Source organism: Macaca fascicularis, chromosome 3, assembly GCF_037993035.2.
Source record: "Macaca fascicularis isolate 582-1 chromosome 3, T2T-MFA8v1.1".
NCBI lineage: Eukaryota > Metazoa > Chordata > Mammalia > Primates > Cercopithecidae > Macaca > Macaca fascicularis.
The window spans coordinates 41,716,731-41,737,547 of NC_088377.1; the positions used below are offsets into that span (position 1 = coordinate 41,716,731).

Consider the following 20,817-nt stretch of genomic DNA (forward strand, 5'->3'; position numbering starts at 1 on the left):
TATCTTGTGAAATTCCTTTCCCTGGCTCATCCTGGCTCAAAACTCTCCCCCACTGAGCACCTTGTGACCCCTACTCCTGCCCGCCAGAGAACAACCCTCCTTTGACTGTGATTTTCTTTTACTTACCCAAATCCTATAAAACGGTACCACCCTTATCTCCCTTTGCTGAGTCTCTTTTTGGACTCAGCCCACTTGCGCCCGGGTGAAATAAACAGCCATGTTGCTCACACAAAACCTCTTTGGTGGTCTCTTCGCAGGAACGAGCATGGCAACATCTTCCAGTTCAATTAGAAGATTCATTGCTAAGGCCAAAGATTAAAAAAGAAAAAAATACCTCTAATTGTAGCACCATTAAAATACATGACTTGCAAAGAAAAAGAAAAAAAAAAAAAAAAAGAGCCATAGCCATTCTTTTCCATCTTAGTTACAGGTATATATTAATATATGTTAATTCCCTGACTGACTGAGCAATGGGCCAAACTCATAAGAACAGATGTGTGAGGACCGTCAGTGACCACCCTGACCTCAGCCCTTATATACAGACAAATTTTTGAACATAATCTGTAGCCTTGGGGGTCTTGACACTCTAAATTTCATTGTTTTTAATTAACTATTTCTATTCCCTAAGCAATACCTGTTCATCGGAGAGAAAAAATGGCATTACCTATACTAAGCAAAAGAAAGGAAATAAAATGTTCAGAAACATTTACATATATATGCAGACACACACACACACTCGCACACACGCACGCACAGGCTCGCACTATGTCTAGGCCTGCCTTTTCACTTATTTGTATGTCCTCAACATATTTCCATGTCCGTAGACACTTATCTTCGTAGCGGTAACAGCAATTAAATATTATTGCAGCGTCTATTTTTACCATCATTTATTTAACTCATCATGTTTGAACTGTTAGGTTGTGTCTATCGTTTTCTGTGTTATAGACAATTTGATGACAAATGACCAATCCCCTAACGTTCAATATAAAAATATCAATTGTATAAGGAGATAAGGGTATTTGGCTAAAATAAAATTCAGTGTGCCCCACCTTCTCCACATGTAATATGCTCTAAAAAGGCATGAATGATTAAATTAGCCCTTCTATTCTCCAGCACAGATCCTGAGCCCAGCGGTGGGTGCAGGTGCTCAGAGCCTCGGTCTGCTCTTCTGCCCGCCAGAAGGCAAAGGCCACTCAACTGCCACCTTGAGACACCCAAGATTCTCCTCTCCTTTTTTATTAATAGAATAATGCTCAGGCTCAGTGCATGAGAGCAGCGCTCTCCGACTTTGCATTCATCAGAGTAACCCAGGTGGTTTGTTTAAAAATATACATTCCCTGGCTGCGCTCCCAGAAACTGGACTTCAGTGGTTTAGTGGGGGTGTGCATAGGACAGGTGATTCTGAGGACCACGAGGGGTTAGGAATTTCCCCGTGAATTCTGGCCAAGGGAGAGATGAGACCATCCAGCACTGTCCGCAGCACATTTCTTTTTCCTCTTTTGCAATGAATATTTGATGCTCAGCGGGATGAGCCCCAGGATGAGGCACATAGCCAAGAAAAATCCATGCCTCTCCATCCTTTCCCCAGGATTGCCCTTTGGCGAGACGCTCCTTTACGATTGCTTCACTTTCCCCGATTCATAGAACAAACCTCTTCTTAGTCTCTTTTGTTGTCTCTTATCTGTTCAACAAACACCCAATGCGCAGGACCATCCTCCGGTAAGCCCTCGAGTGGGGCCGTTTGGCAGCCCTACTTCTCGGGGTGAGCACTGAAGGAACCGGGATCCCATAAGCCCGTGCTTTTGTGGGGGCTGCCCCCTCTCCCATCGTAGGTAACTGGCACCAGGCTGTTAAGCTGTGGATGGACAACCGCACAGCGCATTGCGTATGCGTATTTCAGCACTTGGCGTTGGCCAGTGAAGTCAGCCGAGGTCAGCACAGTGTACAGCAGCGCGCGTGTCCGTGGGGAGGAAGGGTCGTCCCGCCTCCCTGCGAGGCCAGTCCTGTTGCGCCTCCTCCTGCCCCACTCTGACTTTCGCGTGCCCAGACGTCTCTGAGGGTCGCGTCCCGATACCCTCCTCCACCCCAAGGCTTCTTTTCCGAAAGGGCCAGGCTGGTGGCTCAGGAGCGCCACAGCCCCCGTGGGCCCGGGAAATCGCAGTTTCGTCATAGCTAAGCCTGCCGCGCTCAGCTTTTCTCGCCACCTGAATGATCCACTCTCCGTGCGTCCTTCTCGACCTCAGGCTGCGGAGAAAACTTGGGGGCGGGGGTCGAGGAAGCCAGGCGCCGGGGCTCCCAGCGCAGCCCCCAGAGGAATCCTGCGGGCAACTACAAGCTGTGCGAGCGGCCAGGCTGGGCGCTGACAACAGCCGGAGCGACCGGGCCCGCCGCGAGCCTCCGCGTCCAGGTAGGGTCTCCGCGCCCAAATTCCATCCCGCCCCGCCATCGGCGCTCCCAGCAAGTGCGGGGTTTCCACCCGCCCCGCCGTTCGCGCCCATTCACGGTCTCCCTTGCCCCCCCGGGAGATGCTCCCCGCGTTCTATTCTGTCCCGCCATGGCAAGCCCAGCAAACGTTGTGACGCCGCCCCCATGCGTTCTCCCCTCCCCCGGACGCTGCCCCTGCCCCCACCTGTGGCGCTCCGGGCATCTCTAAAGCCCCCAACCAGAGTCCTCCAACCCACCCGCGAGGCTCGCGCACCAGCAACGCGGCCCCACCCGCAGGGACCCCGCCCACCTGTGGAGGTACCCCCGCATCTGCGACCTCCCCCACCGCTAGCGCGGCCCCTACCTACGACGACCCCCGCGTAGGTGCTCCTGCCCACACCCGCCCCCTCCCCGCCAGCCCCTGCCCTTTCCCTGCCCCTTTCCCTGCTTCTGCCCCTAGCCGCGCCCCCGCCCCGGCAGGCCCTCCTGTGCGCTCGGGCCCCGCCCGTCACCGCCCATTGGCGCTGGCGCCGGGTGGGGGCGCGGGCGGGGCAGCAGTTCCGAGTCCGGCGCGCGCGGGCAGGGTCCTCATTGCCTGCCGCGCACCCGGACTAGCGATTCCCCTCGGCCTCCTCGCCATGGACGCGGACGACTCCCGGGCCCCCAAGGGCTTCTTGCGGAAGTTCCCGGAGCACCTCTCCGGGGCCTGCAAGCCATCGGCTTGTTGACCGGCGGCGGGGATGCTCAAGGTGCGCGCCCCCCTCCAGGTGGCGAGGTCGGGACGGACGGAGAGAGGGAGAACAGGGCGAAGGGGATGGGGGGACAGGGCAGAAGAAGGGGGGAGCGATGGGAGGACCCGGTGAAAGATGGGGAAGCGATGAGAAGAACCGGGGAGAAGAGCGGGGAAGCGATCGGGAGAACTGGGTCGAAGCCGGTGCCCGGGAGCGGCAGGGCAGGGGTACCTGCGGGGCAGCGTGAGCGGTCAAGGCAGCCCCGGGGTCCTTGCCGGGTGGGGCGGAGGAGGAAGGGACATGGCGGTAGGAACCTCCATCCGAAGGATAGTGAGCTTTCCATCCCCTCCGGTTTATGTTTTAAATTGAGCCTGGCAGAGGGGGTCGCCTGGAGCGCCCTCGGGGGTCGTTCTGCCTCTGAGCTGTAGGACGGGGCCGGGCTCCCCCTCCGAAGCGAGGGTACAGCGCGATCACTTCCTAAGTGGCCCCCCGCCCCCCAACTCCGCCCCACACCACCACCCAGCATGTCGAGAAAGAAACGGCCGTGTCCCCGCACGCCTCCTGTCGCCTCGTGCCCGGCGCGGTGTGGGCGGGGTCCCGGCTGCTGCAATGCAGGACGCGGCAGGGGTGCTCTGGGTTCCCGCCTGGCGTCTCCGAGGCGGTCCGGGAGCCCCTCGCGTTTCCGCTGGAAGATTTACAAAAAGGGTTTCTTGTGCTCGGATGTGCTGTCGCCTTCCGGCTCGTGACAAAACTGAAAAGTAAAATGGGTCCCAGGACCTCCCCGCCAGCCTCCGCGGACCGGAAGGACCAGAAAGCTGGGACTCTGGGACGTCATCGGCGCCGTGGCGCGGGTTCTGGGCTTCCCCTGCCCTGCAATGTGGAAGCGTCTCTCCAGGAGGGGCCCGAGCCTGGGCCCAGGACGCGGGCGCACCGGGAGGACATTTAACATTGAAGAGCAGGAGGTGATGGAGAGTGCCCTCCCCAGATCCCGGGTGCACGTAGGGGCGCCTGTGCCCGGGATCAGGAGGGTGAGGCCTTCTCCGTCAGGTAGCCTTGTTAAATCTATCTGAAAGTCACAGGTAACTAAGTGTCAAGTCGTCACAGATATTTAAGTATCCTGAATGAGATGGCTACGGAAAACATGAAAACATCGTTACTGGTTACGTGCATGATGCATCAAAAACATTGTTGCCTACACAGTGGCAGCACTGATATTTGTGGGCTTTTGAACGTGTGGACTGGAGTGTTAAGAGTCCTTCAGAGTTATGACAGTAGTTTGCTTTGAATGTTCTTTTCTTGGCGAATAAATGTTGTACATTGAATTTACCCAGGAAACTAGGAAGGTGAACCCACACGAAGGACACAGACCTGTGGGCTGCTCCAGGCACCATTAGGGCGTTGCGGGGCCTGAGCCATGGGCTTCCCGCTCAGCCTCCTGAGAGCGGTGACAGTGTCTCTGTTCTGCCTCACACTGGACCGGCTAGTTTCATATTCTTGTTATGGTTCCAAAGCTACAAGCGGTTGGATTCTGCGAGTCACTCTCTGTCTTCCTCCTCCAGCTGCTTTCAAATGGGCCATGTCTTTTTTTAGAACTGCTTTTTAAAGCAGTGATTGGGGTGAGTTGTAGTGCTGGCCTGAACTGCAGAGGGAGCGCATTGAGGGACCTGGGTTTTGATGCTGTGCACATCAGCTGAGTCACCAGCCCAGGGCCCTGTTAGTCCCATTATTAAGCTCATTTCTTGCTCTTCTCATTGTTACTCGATGCCTTAAAAAAAAAAAAAAGCAAACTCCTGCTTGCGGTCACTGGCTGTTTGGCAAATGGGTGTTTACCCTGGAAAGAGGGGCATTTTGTCCTCTGGACCGTCTAAGGCGCCCTTTAGTGACGTGGTCGGTTTCTGACCATTCTATTCTGTGGGCGTCCTTCCTGCTTCCACCTTCCCTTTCCAAACGCCCCCGCCTCCAGGGCTTTAATTTTCCTTCTGTGTGTGTGTCACGCAGAGGTTATGACTATTGTGCCAGTGCCCCCCCCCCTTTTTTTTTTCTGCTGAGGGCCCAGAACTTGCTACATCTCAAAAGAAGCAATTGCACCCATTTGTTCGCAGTGATCATAAACAGCGCCCTCTAAGGGAGACTAATTGGTCAACCCGTCTGCTGTGGGTAGAAAGACAGCGGTGGCCGCGGAACGAGGGCTCTGCCTCTTCAGAGCCTGCACAACAGTCCTGCTTTCTTTCTTCAATATCCAGTAGGGGGGTTAATTTTAATGAGCCCTTGAAACCAACAAAGCAGGAAAGTGCAAAGACATTGAGTTGCGAGATTTAAAATTACAACCAGCAGCCTCTCATTCTTCCTTCACTGGGGGTTGCCGCTTCGTTTTGGGGCTGCAGGGTGTGTTTGGCAGCGACATCGGACCTTTGTGCTGTGCGACTCATGAATTGAGATAGTTTTTTACTAAGTGTTTTGTGCAGTAGGTATGAAAATGGGGAAAGAGGGAGCACTGTCCGGGGTGGAGAGGCGTGGAGAGACGCTGTGATACATAGCGGGTCCTTTTCTTCTGGGCTCCTGGTTATAAATCTTTTTTTTTTTTTTTTCCTAATAGCTTGACAGATGGTTTTTGTGTCTTAATTAAAAGATTGAAGACTGTAGGCCGGACCCAAACTAATTCCATTGGCATCAGAGAGAAGGATTCTTTACATATTTATCTATAGGCATAATTGAATTTTTTTTTTTTTTTTTTTTTGCTGAATTATCTGGTTAGTCAAATCATACATTAGAGAAGTAATATTTAAAATTTTAAAAAATGTATCTGTAAACCTATCCCCCTTCCATTCTAGTCTTTCTCTCTGTGTAATTTTAGCAACTTGAACCACGATGTACATAGAGTTTATATTCTTTTAATATCTTGCTACTTCATTGTTTTAATGTTTAATCTTTGGGTTGATGTATCACAGATTACTTGACCATTTCTTACAGATGTTTGGTTTAGTTTTTTTTTTTTTTTTTCCTTTAACTCTAATGTAAATTTGAGTGTTTGGCTGGTAGTTTTAGCAGGATTTAAGGCAGAGCCTCAGTTAGGGCCGTGGATTGATTTATGGTCCCTAGCTTGAAGAGGGAGGCGGCAATCTGCCCTTTCTTCTAAAATTGATATGTTAAATCACAATGGACATTTACTTGATTTTGAGCACTTGGGACTCCCGTGGGGTTCACTGGTATTGCAAGGTCAGGACTGGGGATCTACTGCTGGAGAGGCTCCCAGCGTGCCCAGCGCAGGGTCCTGAGCACGTTGCTGCAGGACAGAAGTCCTGGGCTTTGTCCTCCAGCAGCCATCGCTCTGGGAAGAACTGGCTGCTCCAGGAATGAGGTCAATGCTCTGAAGCCCACAGTCAGCAGACCAGCAAAGGTCAGCACAGACGACCTTATATGAATCATTCATTTAACAAGCATTCATGGAATACACACTCCGTGCAGTTGGAACTTAGAGTGGAGGGCCATCAGCTCACTGTTGTCTGAGCAGAGCTTGGTCTCTGGCTCCCTGTTGAACTTAGAGTGGAAGGCCAACAGCTCACTGTTGTCTGAGCAGAGCTTGGTCTCTGGCTCCCTGTTGTAGCCTCCGCTCCTAGGAGGTGCATGGTGAGTGTTGGGGAACCCTCCACAGGCACAGTTGCCGAACAAGGACCCCTCCCAAGGGCGTCAGCCCTGGGCCCTGAGCTCTGAAGAGGAGGAAGGCATTCCTAGGGCCGACTTCCCTTCTGGATACTGAGCTCTGCACCTGGAGAAACTCTTCCACATTCACTGCAGTGAAGGTCATAAAACAAATAACACTTTAGAGACTGGGACCTGCATTCCCCAGAATTTCCATGGCCACAGGTGGTGGCTGCACCGTGCGACTGGAGTCTGTGTTCCCCAGAATTTCTGTGGCTGCAGGTGGTGTCTGCACCATGCAACTGGTGTCTATGTTCCCTGGAATTTCCGTGGCCATAGGTGGTGGCTGTATCATGTGAATGAGGGTCTGTGTTCCCTGGAATTTTCATGGCCATAGGTGGTGGCTGTACCATGCGACTGGGGTCTGCGTTCCCCAGAATTTCTGTGGCTGCAGGCTGTGGCTGCACCATGGGACTGGGGTCTGCATTCCTTGGAATTTCCATGGCCATATATGGTGGCTGTACCACATGACTGAGGGTCTGCGTTCCCTGGAATTTCCGTGGCCATAGACGGTGGCCGTACCATATGACTGAGGGTCTGCGTTCCCTGGAATTTCCATGGCCATAGATGGTGGCTGTACCATGTGACTGAGGGTCTGAATTCCCTAGAATTGGCCATAGATGGTGGCCGTACCATGTGTCTGAGGGTCTGCGTTCCCTGGAATTTCTGTGGCCGCAGATGGTGTACCATGTGACTGAGGGTCTGTGTTCCCTGGAATTTCTGTGGTCACAGATAGCGGCTGTATCATGCAACTGGGGCCTGCATTCCCTGGAATTTCCATGGCCACAGGCGGTGGCTGCATCATGCATCAGGTCCTGTCTCAGGAGTTGGTGCCATTCTCTCTGTTACTCCCTCACCTGACACAGAGCGGCAGTCCCTGACCTTATCACTCCCAGGAAACACACAGGCATCTGTTTTGGATCCTTGTTTTATTTCCTCATCATCTTTGTCATCAAAGGGAAATTCACATCCCTATAAAGCTGAAAATGGTGTGGGGCCCCCGGTGGTCTTTCCAAGACATTATCAGCAGGTAAACTAGACCTAATGGACCAGTGTACCTGAAATGAAAACAGAAAGGTAAGTCGTATCACTAAGCTTTGCTGGGAGATTCGGGGTCTTTGTCAGTGACAGAATCATCCAAAGTAAGTTGTTTGTTCACTGCAGATCGACACGGTTAGCTGTGTCGGGATTAAACTTACCCAGTGTCGACAGAGTGAAGCTTAATCCTCGTGGAAGGGTGTCAAGTTCATTGAAGAATAGCTGCCGAGCCTGCTATTGTCGGGAGAGGGGCAGGTGCGGCTCTCCCTTAGCCCAGTGCTGAAGCAGGCCGGGCTCACTTCAGGCTGTGCGTGTGAGCGAGCTGGATTTTTAGCACGCTGGGACGAGAAAGCACAAACATCTATTTTTAACTTGTGGGTGACCTTCTTCTGTGCTGCTTGAGTCTCTGTGGACCTTTCTCTGTTTCCTTCCTGAGGAGTCTGTGCCAGGGTCCCAGGCGTTCTCTGGGCTGCACCTCCGCGCATGCCCACTCAGGAGCTCCCACTCAGGAGCTCCTCCTGGTGGCTGTGGGACCGGGCTGGGCCCACACTGTCAGCATCGTCCGGGGTAAGCAAGCCCGTCCCTCCACACCTCAGTGTCCCCAGCTGTTGAACAGGGCCAATCAACTGACCGTCAGGATTAATGGGGATCAGATGCGCTCATCTCATAGCCCTGCTTGGTAAACAGCCACTTCCACTCTGTCCTCCAATGTGCTGCTCTAGACTTTTTCTTTACCTGCATTTATCAGGTGATTCGAGGTGATAGTGACTCTCAAGAGGGACGTACAGAGGAAATCAGTGGAAGAGATCTCGAGGAGCAGACATGGGTGCAGGGAACACAGTGCGGGGAGCACGGGTGCAGGGAACATAGGCATGGGGAGCACAGATAGGTGTGGGGAGCATGGGCGTGGGGAGGACGGGTGCAGGGAGCACGGGTGCCCGGAGCACAGGTGTGGGGAGCACGGGTGCAGGGGACATGGGTGCGGGGAGCACGGGGACCGGTAGCACAGGGTATGGAGAGCATGTGTGTACTTGCTCTGCTCTGACAGATGCTGCCGAGCACGTACTCTGTGATCAGATGGGTCAGAGCCTCAATGCCTCTTTTTTTAAAAAAATCTTTTTTTTAAAGATAGGACTTCCCTCTTCCTGGTGGCCCCTTTTAGTTCATACTCTTTTAAGCCTGCTTTTCCAGAGGAAAGCTAGGAAGGATGGCCTATATAGGTTCCAGTCTGGGCATATCTGGAAGAATGGCCTGTTTTAGGTTTGAGTCTGGTGTATCTGGGGACATCTTTGAGCCTCCAGAGTCCCAGAGCCACCTGTAGAGGCTCCCCAAATGTCTGCTGGGACTTTCCCCTCTGCTCGGGGATGATGAAGAGCAGAACCTCACCCTGCCACGACCTCTGGGGTCCTCCTTCCTGGAGGGCAGTGCCTTGGTGGCCAGTGTGTGTAGGAGGCTGGGCTGGCACCTTCGGGCTATGCTGTGCAGCGGGGGCTCATGCCATGGGGCATTCTTGTGCTCTGCACCGGGACAGCTGACGTTGGGCATCCTCGTGCACTGTGGACCACATGGGGTGCACATGAGCCAGACAGCTCCTGGAATTCGGAGCCTAGTTCTGCCTCAGGCCACCCACCTGTCTGTGGCACTTCTGGGGGATTGTGGGAACCATATGAGTCTGTGTCCCCACCCTCACTGGCTGGACACCTGTGCCAGGCTGGAGCTTTATGTGTCACCATCACCTGTTCCGAGTTGCGTGAATATTTATTTTCGTTACCTACTCTCATAAGCTTTCCTTTTTTTAAAAAAAAATTCAGAGACAGACTTTGAAGTCTCCTGGCCCCACCCTTTGTGGACCTAATGGTATTGCAGAAATTATGGCTTCAATTATGTGTAATAACTGGGGCTACTTTAAAAGTCATGTAAAGGAACAAGGTGGAGTGGCCATTTCAAGCGGTACATCATGATGGATTCTTCAGTGAATATTATCAGGCTTTCAACACATTTTCTCTTTTTATTTACTTTGGAGAATATAATGGGTGCTCAGAAGCTGTTGGAATTTAGTAACAGGAAGTCATCCTTAGGAGCTATTTAAGCAAGGGGACAGTTGGAGTAAATGTAAGTTATGAACACACACTTATTCCAAACCAGAGAAATAAAAGCATCAACTGTGCTGGGGTTGAAACTTGGTTGCTAGTGTGTCTTTCCTGCCCACAGTGCTGTGGCCAGGAAATTCTGGAAAGAAGACTTGGTGCCAGTGGTAGTTTTTGTGACGATTCATTTGCTTTCAGCTCAAGTGACTATAGTCTTACTTGCAAATGGCTAGGTCTCCACCAGTGGACCACAACATTGACATAGGACAAATGAGAAATGGCCCTTGGGTTTTTAACAATTATTATTTTTAATGGACACATTATGGTACATATCCATGGGATACAGTGTGATATTTCAATACACGTTTATCATGTGTAGTTAGCAAATCAGGGTAATTAGCATGTCCGCCTTCTCAAACATTTATCATTTCTTAATACTGGGAATATTTAAAATCCTTTCTTCTAGCTGCTTGAAAATATACAATAAATTATAAACTACAGTCACCCTACAAGGCTATAGCATACTAAACCTCATTTTTACTATCTAGATGTAATTTTGTATCCATTAACCAACCTCTCCCTTTCTGCCTTCCCGCCGCCCTTTCCTGTCTCTAGATTCCACTGTTCTCCCTTCAGAAGGTAGAATATCATTTTCCTCATAGAGACCTTTAACCCTCTTGGTTAGACTTCTTCCGAGGTATTTTTATTTTTATTTTATATTTTTGTAGCTAAATGGGATTGCTTTCTTGATTTCTTTTTCCACTGGCTCATTGTTAGTCTACAGAAATGCTACTGATTTTTATGTTTATTTTGTATTCTGTAACTTTACTGAATTTGTTTATCGGTTCAAAGAGATTTTTGCTGGAGTCTTTTTTTTTTTTTTTTTTTTTTTTAATACATAAGAGCATATTGTCTGAAAACAGACAATTAGAGTTCCTCCTTTCCACTCTGGGTGCCCTTGATTTCTTTCTCTTGCCTAACTGCTCTTGACTAGGACGTTCAGTGCTGTGTTGGATAGGAGTGGCACAAGTGGGCGTCCTTGTCTTGTTACAGGTGTCAGAGAAAAACTCTTAGTATTTCCCCATTCACCATTATGTTAGCCGTGGGTTTGTCACATATGGCCTTTATTGTGTTGAGGTGTGTTTCCTTCAGTGCCTAGTTTGTTGAGACTTTTTATCATGAAGCAGCGTTGAATTTTATCAAATGCTTTTTCTGTATCTGTCGAAATGATATGGTTTTTGTCCTTAATTCTGTTGATGTGATGTAGCGTGTTTATTGATTTGTGTTTGTTGAGCAATCCTTGCATCCTGGGATAAATCCCACTTGATCATGGTGTATAATCTTTTCGATTTACTGTTGGATTCAGTTTGTTAGTATTTTGTTGAGGATTTTTGCATCTGTGTTCATCAGGGGCATTGACCTGTGGTTTTCTCTTTTTATTGTGTCCTTGTCTTATTTTGGTATCAGGGTAATGCTAGCCATGAAGAATGAACTTGGAAGAATTTCCTCCTCTTCAATATTTTTGGAATAGCATGAGAAGAATTGAAATAAAAATTTGTAGAATTCAGCTGTGAAGCCACCTAGTTCTGGGGTTTTCTTTGTTGGGAGACATTTTATTATTACATAGTCATACATGTTACTCATTATTGGTCTGTTTAGATTTCCGTTTCTTCTTGGTTCCATCTTGGTAGGTTGTACATGTCCAGGAATTTATCCATTTCCTCTAGGTTTTCCAATCCGTTGACATACAGTTGTTAAAAATAGTCTCTAATGATCCCTTGTATTTCTGTGGTATCAAATGTAATTCTCCTTTTCTGTTTCTAATTTTATTTATTTGGGATTTCTTTTTTTTTTCCTTGGTGTAGCTAATGGTTTGTCTATTGTATTTATCTTTTCAAAAAACCAACACTTTTTTCTTCATCTTTTATATTTGTTAGTTTCCATATTATTTACTTCCTCTTCGATCTTTGTTATTTCTTTTCTTCTACCACTACTGGATTTGATTTGTTGTTGCTTTTCCAGCTCATTGCAGTTCATTGTTAGGTTGTTTATTTTAAATCTGTTTTTTAAATGTAGGAGTTTATTGTTATAACCTTTCCTCTTAATACTGCTTTTGTTGTATACCATAGGCTTCGATATGTTGTGTTTCTGTTTTCTTCTTTTTTTTTTTTTTTTGAGACGGAGTCTCGCTCTCTCTCCCGAGCTGGAGTGCAGTGGCCAGATCTCAGCTCACTGCAAGCTCTGCCTCCCGGGTTCATGCCATTCTCCTGCCTCACCCTCCCGAGTAGCTGGGACTACAGGCACCCGCCACCTCGCCCAGCTAGTTTTTTGTATTTTTTTTTTTTTTAGTAGAGACGGGGTTTCACCATGTTCTCCAGGATGGTCTCGATCTCCTGACCTCGTGATCCGCCCGTCTCGGCCTCCCAAAGTGCTGGGATTACAGGCTTGAGCCACCGCGCCCAGCCGTGTTTCTGTTTTCAATTATTTCAAGAAATTTTTAAATTTCCTTCTTAATTTCTTCATTGACCCATTGGCTAGTCAAGGGCATATTGTTTAATTTCTATGTATTTATACAGTTTTGAAAGTTCTGCTTGTTGTTGATTTGTTTTTTGTTTGTTTGTTTATTAAACTTTATGTTCTAGGGTACATGTCCACAATGTGCAGGTTTGTTACATATGTATGCATGTGCCAAGTTGGTGTGCTGCACCCATTAACTTGTCGTTTACATTAGGTGTATCTCATAGTGCTATCCTTCCCCCCTCCCCTCACCCCACAACAGGCCCCGGTGTGTGATGTTCCCCTTCCTGTGTCCAAGTGATCTCACTGTTCATTTCCCACCTATGAGTGAGAACATGTGGTGTTTGGTTTTCTGTCCTTGCGATAGTTTGCTAAGAATGATGGTTTCCAGCTGCATCCATGTCCCTACAAAGGACATGAACTCATCCTTTTTTATGGCTGCATAGTATGCCATGGTGTATATGTGCCACATTTTCTTAATCCAGTCTGTCATTGATGGACATTTGGGTTGGTTCCAAGTCTTTGCTATTGTGAATAGTGCCGCAATAAACATACGTGTGCATGTGTCTTTATAGCAGCATGATTTATAATCCTTTGGGTATATACCCAGTAATGGGATTGCTGGGTCAAATGGTATTTCTAGTTCTAGATCCTTGAGGAATGGCCACACTGTTTTCCACAATGGTTGAACTAGTTTACAGTCCCACCAACAGTGTAAAAGTGTTCCTATTTCTCCACATCCTCTCGAGCACCTGTTGTTTCCTGACTTTTTAATGATCGCCATTCTAATTGGTTTGAGGTGGTATCTCATTGTGGTTTTGATTTGCATTTCTCTGATGGCGAGTGATTATGAGCATTTTTTCATGTGTCTATTGGCTGCATAAATGTCTTCTTTTGAGAAGTATCTGTTCCTTGTTGTTGATTTATAGCTTTATTCTGTTACAGTCTGAGAATATCCTAGACGTTATTTCAATTTTTAAAAAATGTATTGAGACTTCTTTTGTAGCCTAGCGTGTGGTTGATTCTAGAAAATGTTCCATGTGCCGATGAGAAGAATGTGCATTCTGTATCTGTTGGATGAAATGTTCTGTAAATGTCTGTTAGGTCCATTTGGTCTACACTGTACTTTCAACTTGATAATTTGTTGTTATTTTTGGTCTAGATGATCTCCAGTGCTGACAGTGGGGTTCTGAAGCCCCTACTATTGTTGTGTTGGTCTCTCTCTCTCTCTCTCTCTCTCTCTCTCTCTCTATATATATATATATATATATATATATATATATATATGTACGTGTGTGTATATATATATGTATGTATATATATATATGTATGTGTATATATATATATTTGAGAAGGAGTTTTGCTCTTGTTGCCTAGGCTGGAGTGCAGAGGTGAAATCTCAACTCATTGCAACCTCCAACTCCTGAGTTCAAGTGATTCTCCTGCCTCAGCCTCCCGAGTAGCTGGGATTACAGGCATGTGCCACCATGCTGGGCTAATTTTTTGTATTAGTAGAGACAGGGTTTCACCATGTTGGCCAGGCTGGTCTTGAACTCCTGACCTCAGGTGATCCACCTGCCTCCACCCCGCAAAGTGCTGGAATTACAGGTGTGAGGCACCTTGCCCGACCTCTCTCTCTATTTAGATCTACTAATATTTGCTTTATATATCTGGATGCTTTGTTGTTGGGTGCACATATACTCGTAATTTTTATATCCTCTTGCTATGTTGATCTCTTTATTACATAATTACCTTTTTGTCTCCTTTTTACAGTTTTTGACTTAAATTGTGATTGGTCTGAAATAAATATAGCTACTCTTGTTCACTTTTGAGTTCCATTAATGTGGAACATGTTTTTCCATCCCTTCACATTTAGTCTATGTGTGTCTTTATGGCTGAAGTGAGTTTTTTGTAGGCAGCATGTAGTTGGTTTTTCTTCTTTTAAATCCACTCAGCCCATCTATATCTTTTCATTGGGAAGCTTGGGGTTATTTTGCTATTGATATCACAGTCCAGACATTAAGATTTTCTCACTTAAGTTATTTGTACACAAATTAATATGAAGAGGAAATAGAGTTTTTCTTTTGTCTTTTAAAGATGGCGACGGATTATTATTTTGATTTCATGCAAGTAAGGGACTCACCATGCCTGTTGGAATTTTAGAATTTCTTTCCTGTTTTTAGGAACAGCAATGATCTGTAATGGATTCCTGGAATCACCCAGTGATGTTCTGAATATCTTAAAAGTTTCCTTTCATGTCTCACTTTCTATTTCTCCCCTAGTAGTCATGCACCCAGGGCAGGATATGGCCTTACATTTCCTTGGTTTCTTGATGATTTCTTAGGTTTAGTGTTTGACACAGTTCGGATTCTGGATAAAATCAGCCCTTCTGGAAAGTGTGTAAATCAAACAAGGACTTTCTGGTGGCGTTATACAGGTTTCCCATGCCCCATGAGTACAGGAATAGCTCCCTGGGGAAGGAGTATGGGCACTTGATGGCAGGGAGCCATTCTTGGATGGTCCCATCGTTCTGCAAGAATTCTCATGCAGGGAGAAGAAGCACGCGGCGATTGAGCTGGTAGGGATTCTGCTGATGGTTTTAATCGTTATGATTTGCTCCTGAAAGGTGATGTGGGATGAAGTGAAATATTTAGAATGCTGACATTCCTTGAAACAAAAATATAGAAAAAATCTTATAATTGCAGGGTGCCTTGTAGTTTTCACCTGCTCTCATGTGGATCCTTTTTCGTCCTTCTGAAATGCTTTCCCAGGAGAGAGCATTGTTCTCTTTATATAGACGAGGAGCCTGGGTTTCAAATGGTTAGGAATTCATCGCAGGCATTGGAATCTTTGGTTTCCTGGAACATTTTCTATTCAAGTACAGACCACATGACCTCTAAAGGCTGGCTCACTCTTTTTTTTTTTTTTTTAGTTTGTTTGTTTTTTGAGACGGAGTCTCGCTGTGTCACCCAGGCTGGAGTGCGGTGGACAGATCTCAGCTCACTGCAAGCTCTGCCTCCCGGGTTTACGACATTCTCCTGCCTCAGTCTCCTGAGTAGCTGGGACTACAGGCACCTGCCACCTCACCTGGCTAGTTTTTTGTATTTTTTTTTTTAGTAGAGACGGAGTTTCACCGTGTTAGCCAGGATGATCTCGATCTCTTGACCTCGTGATCCGCCCGTCTCGGCCTCCCAAAGTGCTGGAATTATAGGCTTGAGCCACCGCACCTGGCTGGCTCACTCTTAACACCACGATTGGGGATCCAGCCTCACCTCTGGGGTGGGTGGCAGGAACTCCACAGCCATCCTGGGTGCTCTGGGGTGGGGTGGCTGAACTGTGGCAGCCCCTCCCAGCTGAGCAGCAAGGCCAGGGAAAGCTCATTCTATTCCCCTTGGTTCTAACCAGGTAGAGGCTTACACTGCACATTTCCTTAGCTGGAAACATTTAGAACTTTACATTTAAAATCTAATCGGTGATCCAGGGGGTAGATACATGGGTACTCACTGTACAATTCCTACCTTTTTTGTATATTTAAAATTTTTTTTATGTGTGTCATGGACGACAAAAGAAATGCAACCCCTTTGAGTTAGCTTTTCTGTATAGCATCTTCTAGAATCAGGAGGCTGGCCAGAGTTTTGTTTCATCAGAAATCTTAATCTTTCTGGTCAAGAGACGGCATTATTAAATTCTTAGTTGTGTGGTTTCTGGGAAACAAATATTCTAAATGAGTTCCAGGAATCACCTCTGTGACGTTTCTACAGGAAAAGTGACCACTCTTAAAGCTTCGCTGTCACTAGCAAGAATGATTGTGATGGTTTCTAAGCCGTCTCCAGACAATCTTTAGTTCTTTTATGCAGAGTGCTTTTATTCCAAGTGAAGTGCGGTTCTGTTTAATGATGACCTCCAGTTACTACAGGGATTGCAGCCGCATTTGATGGACGTGAACCTACTCATCTCTGGCTCCCCAGCTTCACCTCTGGGGTGGGTGGCAGGAGCTCCGCAGCCATCCTGAGCACTCTGGGGTGGGAAGTCCCTAGTGGGAGTGGACGGTGCATGGCCGGGACATTCCTGTCCCATGTTCCACACTGGTGTGTGCTCTCTCTCTGCCTTGTTTCCTCCCTTCATGCGTCTGTGTCCTGTTTTCTCCGTGCGTGCCGCAGTGGCACATTTCCTCCATTCGTGTGTCTGCGGCCTGTTTTCTCCATGCGTGCGTCAGTGGCGCGTTTCCTCCCTTCGTGCGTCTGTGGTGTTTCCTCCCTTCGTGCGTCTCTGGCCTGTTTTCTCCATGCGTGCCTCTGTGGCGCGTTTCTTCCGTCCGTGCGTCAGTGCCGTTTCCTCCGTCCATGCGTCTGTGACATTTCTTCCGTCCGTGCGTCAGTGGCGTTTCTTTCGTCCGTGCGTCTGTGGTGTTTTCTCCATGTGTGCGTCTGTGGCGCTTTTCCCCCCTCCGTGCATCTGTGGCGCTTTTCTTCCCTCTGTGGGTCTGTGGTCTGTTTCCTCCGTCCATGAGTCTGTGGTGTTTTCTCCGTCTGTGGATCTGCGGCGTTTCCTCTGTGAGTCTGTGACCTGTTTTCTCCGTCCACGCTGAAGGCCGTCGCTTCTCTCTAGTCACCACTTACTGATCGCTCCCTGTGTGCTGAGCCTATGTCAGGTGTGTGGCGTGTGTCACCTGTGTGGCAGAGGTTTGCGTGACACATAAGGACACACACTTGGGGAGCCACAGTGATGGGGTCATAGCCACGCAGCTCGGCCCTCGGTCTGAGGGTCTTGGTGCCCACCCAGCTGTTCCCGAAGCAGCCTCGGGGCGGATCCCAGCTCTGCTTTCTCTCCTCAAGGCACCTCATGAAGTAAATTAAGCAAATCTAAAGTAGGAAACAGTTGTGAAATGAGACCTGGTTTCAGGTGTGTATGGTCATTTCTCTTTACATGGTTACTTCGTATACCCCAAATGATATACTTTTCCACCTGGTATAACAATTAATTACCAGCCATTACTGGTACAAAATTCCATGAAGGGTATTTGAGGAGGGCATAGTCTCAAAACCATGCTTTATTTTCACAGCTGTGATTTGCATGATAAAACTGTCAGGACTGTGACTTTGTTATCTTATTTTTATTTTTAGACCCTTGAAAGGAAGTTATTTAGTGATTACTTATAATTATGAAAATAATCTAATGATTATAGAACCTCATTAGAACAAGTATTATATTTTCTGTTCCTTATGTAAATGAAATCATCTTAATCCAGGCTGATGTTGGCAGGAATGGTCACGTTTAAAATGGGTAAGATGTTCATGTGATGTGCAGACCTCCCTCATATCCTCTCTGGAACATTCCAGGACATCCATCTCAATTCTCACTTGTTGACACCCTACCTTGTTTTGTGATTATTCTTGTTTGCATCAGAATTTTGAATCCACATACCTGAGATGATACTTACGTATGCATGTACACATGCATGTGTGTGCACGTGTGTATGCGTGTGTATGTGCGTGTATGCGTGTCCATGTGCACGTGTATATGCATCAATGTGTGTACATGTGTACACGTGTATATGTGTGTGCGTATATGCGTGTGTATGCATGCATGTGCGTATGTGCGCATGTATATGTATGTATGCACACACGTGTACATGTGCGTGCAGTGCATACACGTGTATGTGTGTGCGTGTACATGTGTAGGTATGTGTATGCATGTGTATGCATGTGTGTGCACACAGGTAGAGCTTTCCCTTTCATACAGGCTGTGTTGAGTATTGCTGTTAGGCAGTGACAACTTTCCATTTCCTCAGTCAGAAAATGGGTAGCTCATCATTAATAAAGATGAGCATTCAATATCAGGAATCCCTAAAGACAATTGAAATTGTCATATTAAGTAAATAAATTCCAAAACAAAGATAGTGTTCTGTACTATGTGTTCACATTGAACTTTCTTATAAAAATTGGTGTGGATGTTTCCCACTTATTGGAAATTACATGACTAGTTTAAGCCAAAACGTGGAATATTAATTCTGTCTTCAGATCACCTTTGCACATTTATGATTGATCTGTTCTGCTGTTCTGGAAGCTCTGAAAGCCACTCTGTCTTACCCTAGCTGGTGCCACGGTTGTGAGAATTCAGGGAAACAAGGTGTCTGCCAGTTTCAGTATTTTAGATCTCAAGCTGCCTCTTTTCTGCATCATAAACCAGTCTTAAAGAAAGACACAGTGTGACTTGCAGTGGATTATATCAGTTTTATTTTCTGTGGCTGAATCGTCACCCTACCTTGTGAATTAATGTTATTTTTCAGATCGTCTTCATAACACAGGGAGGTTCTCCAGTGTTGAGTGCAGGTTCAGTGAAAGCACTAACACTGTTACTACGGACTTAAACAGACTTGTTTTCCGAGGTGATAACCCTGGAGTCAGGCATTCAGTGTCCGCCCATCACTTCACTTGGTTCCGAGTTCTCGGTCCCCTCCGGCTCTCCTTCCCCTGCACCCTTACTTCTGTCTTACCTTCTTTTTGACTCATAGGCCCTCGGCAGATGGTGTGTTGGGGGCAGGTGTCTGCTGTGAATCTTCGATAACCTTGGGAGAGAACTTTTTCTTTGGAGCAAGACCCCTCTCAATAAACTTTCAGTAGCCCGAGTATCATCTGTCGTGTGAACTATTTGTGGAAAATGTTCAGCATTTTTCCTTGGCTTTTGGCCGATCTTTCTCCACCTGCCAGTTTCTTCTCAGTTTGCCGTGTCTGTACCCTCAGCAACCCCGTTCCAGCCCTGGTTACGTGTGAAGTAATTGAAGCAGAGCTCTGCAGATGAGAGAGTGTGTGTCGCCCCCCGAGTTCCCTTTCTGGCCTCTGAGTGTGGCTTGTGTTTTGTTCTGAGGGACGACTCTGAGGCTCCTGGCCCCTGTTTTGGAGCACCCCACACCAAAGTGGGTGTAAAATGAAAAATGGGTTTATGCTATATTATTATAATTCATAGAGCAGATGATAAAAATGCTTGAATCTGAACAGCAGCTGAAAATGAGGACATGGCGCCAGTTTGGATGTTGGATGACCTTCTTGAGAAAACTTTCATCATACTTTAGAAACCGTGCGTGTGCTGTTTTCTATTTCATACTTAGAATGTGTACAGTGTGTGTTGTATGAATGCGTTGTATGAGTGTGTTGTGTTGTGTGTGAGTTGCATGGGTTGTATGTGTGTTGTATGTGCATATTGTGTTGAGTTGCATTTATTGTATATTTGAGTGTTGTGTGTTGTATGAGTGTGTTGTACGTGTATTTGTGAGTTGTATTTTTTGTACGTTGTATGAGTGTTGTGTGTTGTATGAATGTTGTGTGTTGTGCATATGTGTATGTTGTATATGAGTTGCATGTATTGTATGTTGTGTGAGTGTTGTGTGTTGTATGAGTGTGTTGTATGTGTGTTTGTGAGTTGCATGTGTTGTGTGTTGTGTAAGTGTTGTGTGTTGTGAGTGCATTGTACATGTATTTGTGTTGAGTTGTATGTATTGTGTATGTTGTATGTGTTATATGTTGTGAGTGTGTTGTACGTGCATGTTGTGTTGTGCGTGAGTTCCATTTCTTGTATGTGTTGTATGAGTGTATTGTATGTGTATGTTGTGTTGTGAGTACGTGAATGTTGCATTGAGTTGCGTGTGTTGTAGGTGCATGTTGTGTTGAACGTGAGTTGCATGTGTTGTACGTGAGCTGTATGAGTGTATTGTATGTGTATGTGGTGAGTTGCATGTATTGTGTCTATGTTGTGTGAGTGTTGTGTGTGCATGTTGTGTTGTGAGTTGTGTGTGTTGTGTGTTGTATGAGTGTTGTGTGTTGTATGAGTGTGTTGCATGTGCATATTGTTTGTGAGTTGTGTGTTGTGTGTCCTGTATGAGTGCATTGTACGTGCGTGTTGTGTTGTATGTGAGTTACGTGTGCTGTATGTATGTAAGAGTGTGTTGAACGTACATGTTGTGTTGTGAGTTGCATGTATTGGTTATGTGTCGTATGAGTGTGTTATAAAAGCATATTGTGTTGTGAGTTGCATGTATTGGGTATGTATTGTATAGGTTGTGTGTGTTTGTGTGCATTGTGTGTTGTCAGTGTTGTATACGCGCATTGTACATGCGTGTTGTGTTGTTTGTGAGTTGCATGTTGTCAGTGTGTACCGTGTGAGAGGCGGGGCATCCACATGACTGCTCCTCAGCGAGTCCTGCCTTGCAGCCCCTTCGGAGCTTGTAACTTCCCGAGTAGCCTAGAATCAGCAGCATGTTTGCCTCTGCCCCTCCCCAGGAGGCCTCAGCCAGGTCCTGTGCTCAGCCCGCCGCTGGGCGGTCT

At 47.2% G+C, this 20,817-nt stretch overlaps 1 long non-coding RNA gene across 1 annotated transcript in view; it reads left to right on the forward strand.

Moving 5' to 3' along the window:
* The first annotated feature begins 3,014 nt into the window (after positions 1-3,014).
* LOC135970060 (uncharacterized) overlaps positions 3,015-20,817 on the forward strand; it is a 122,243-nt gene continuing 104,440 nt past the window's right edge. The window contains exon 1 of the long non-coding RNA XR_010585503.2: positions 3,015-3,173. This is a non-coding gene — a long non-coding RNA (uncharacterized lncRNA). The remainder of the gene's footprint in view (positions 3,174-20,817) is intronic.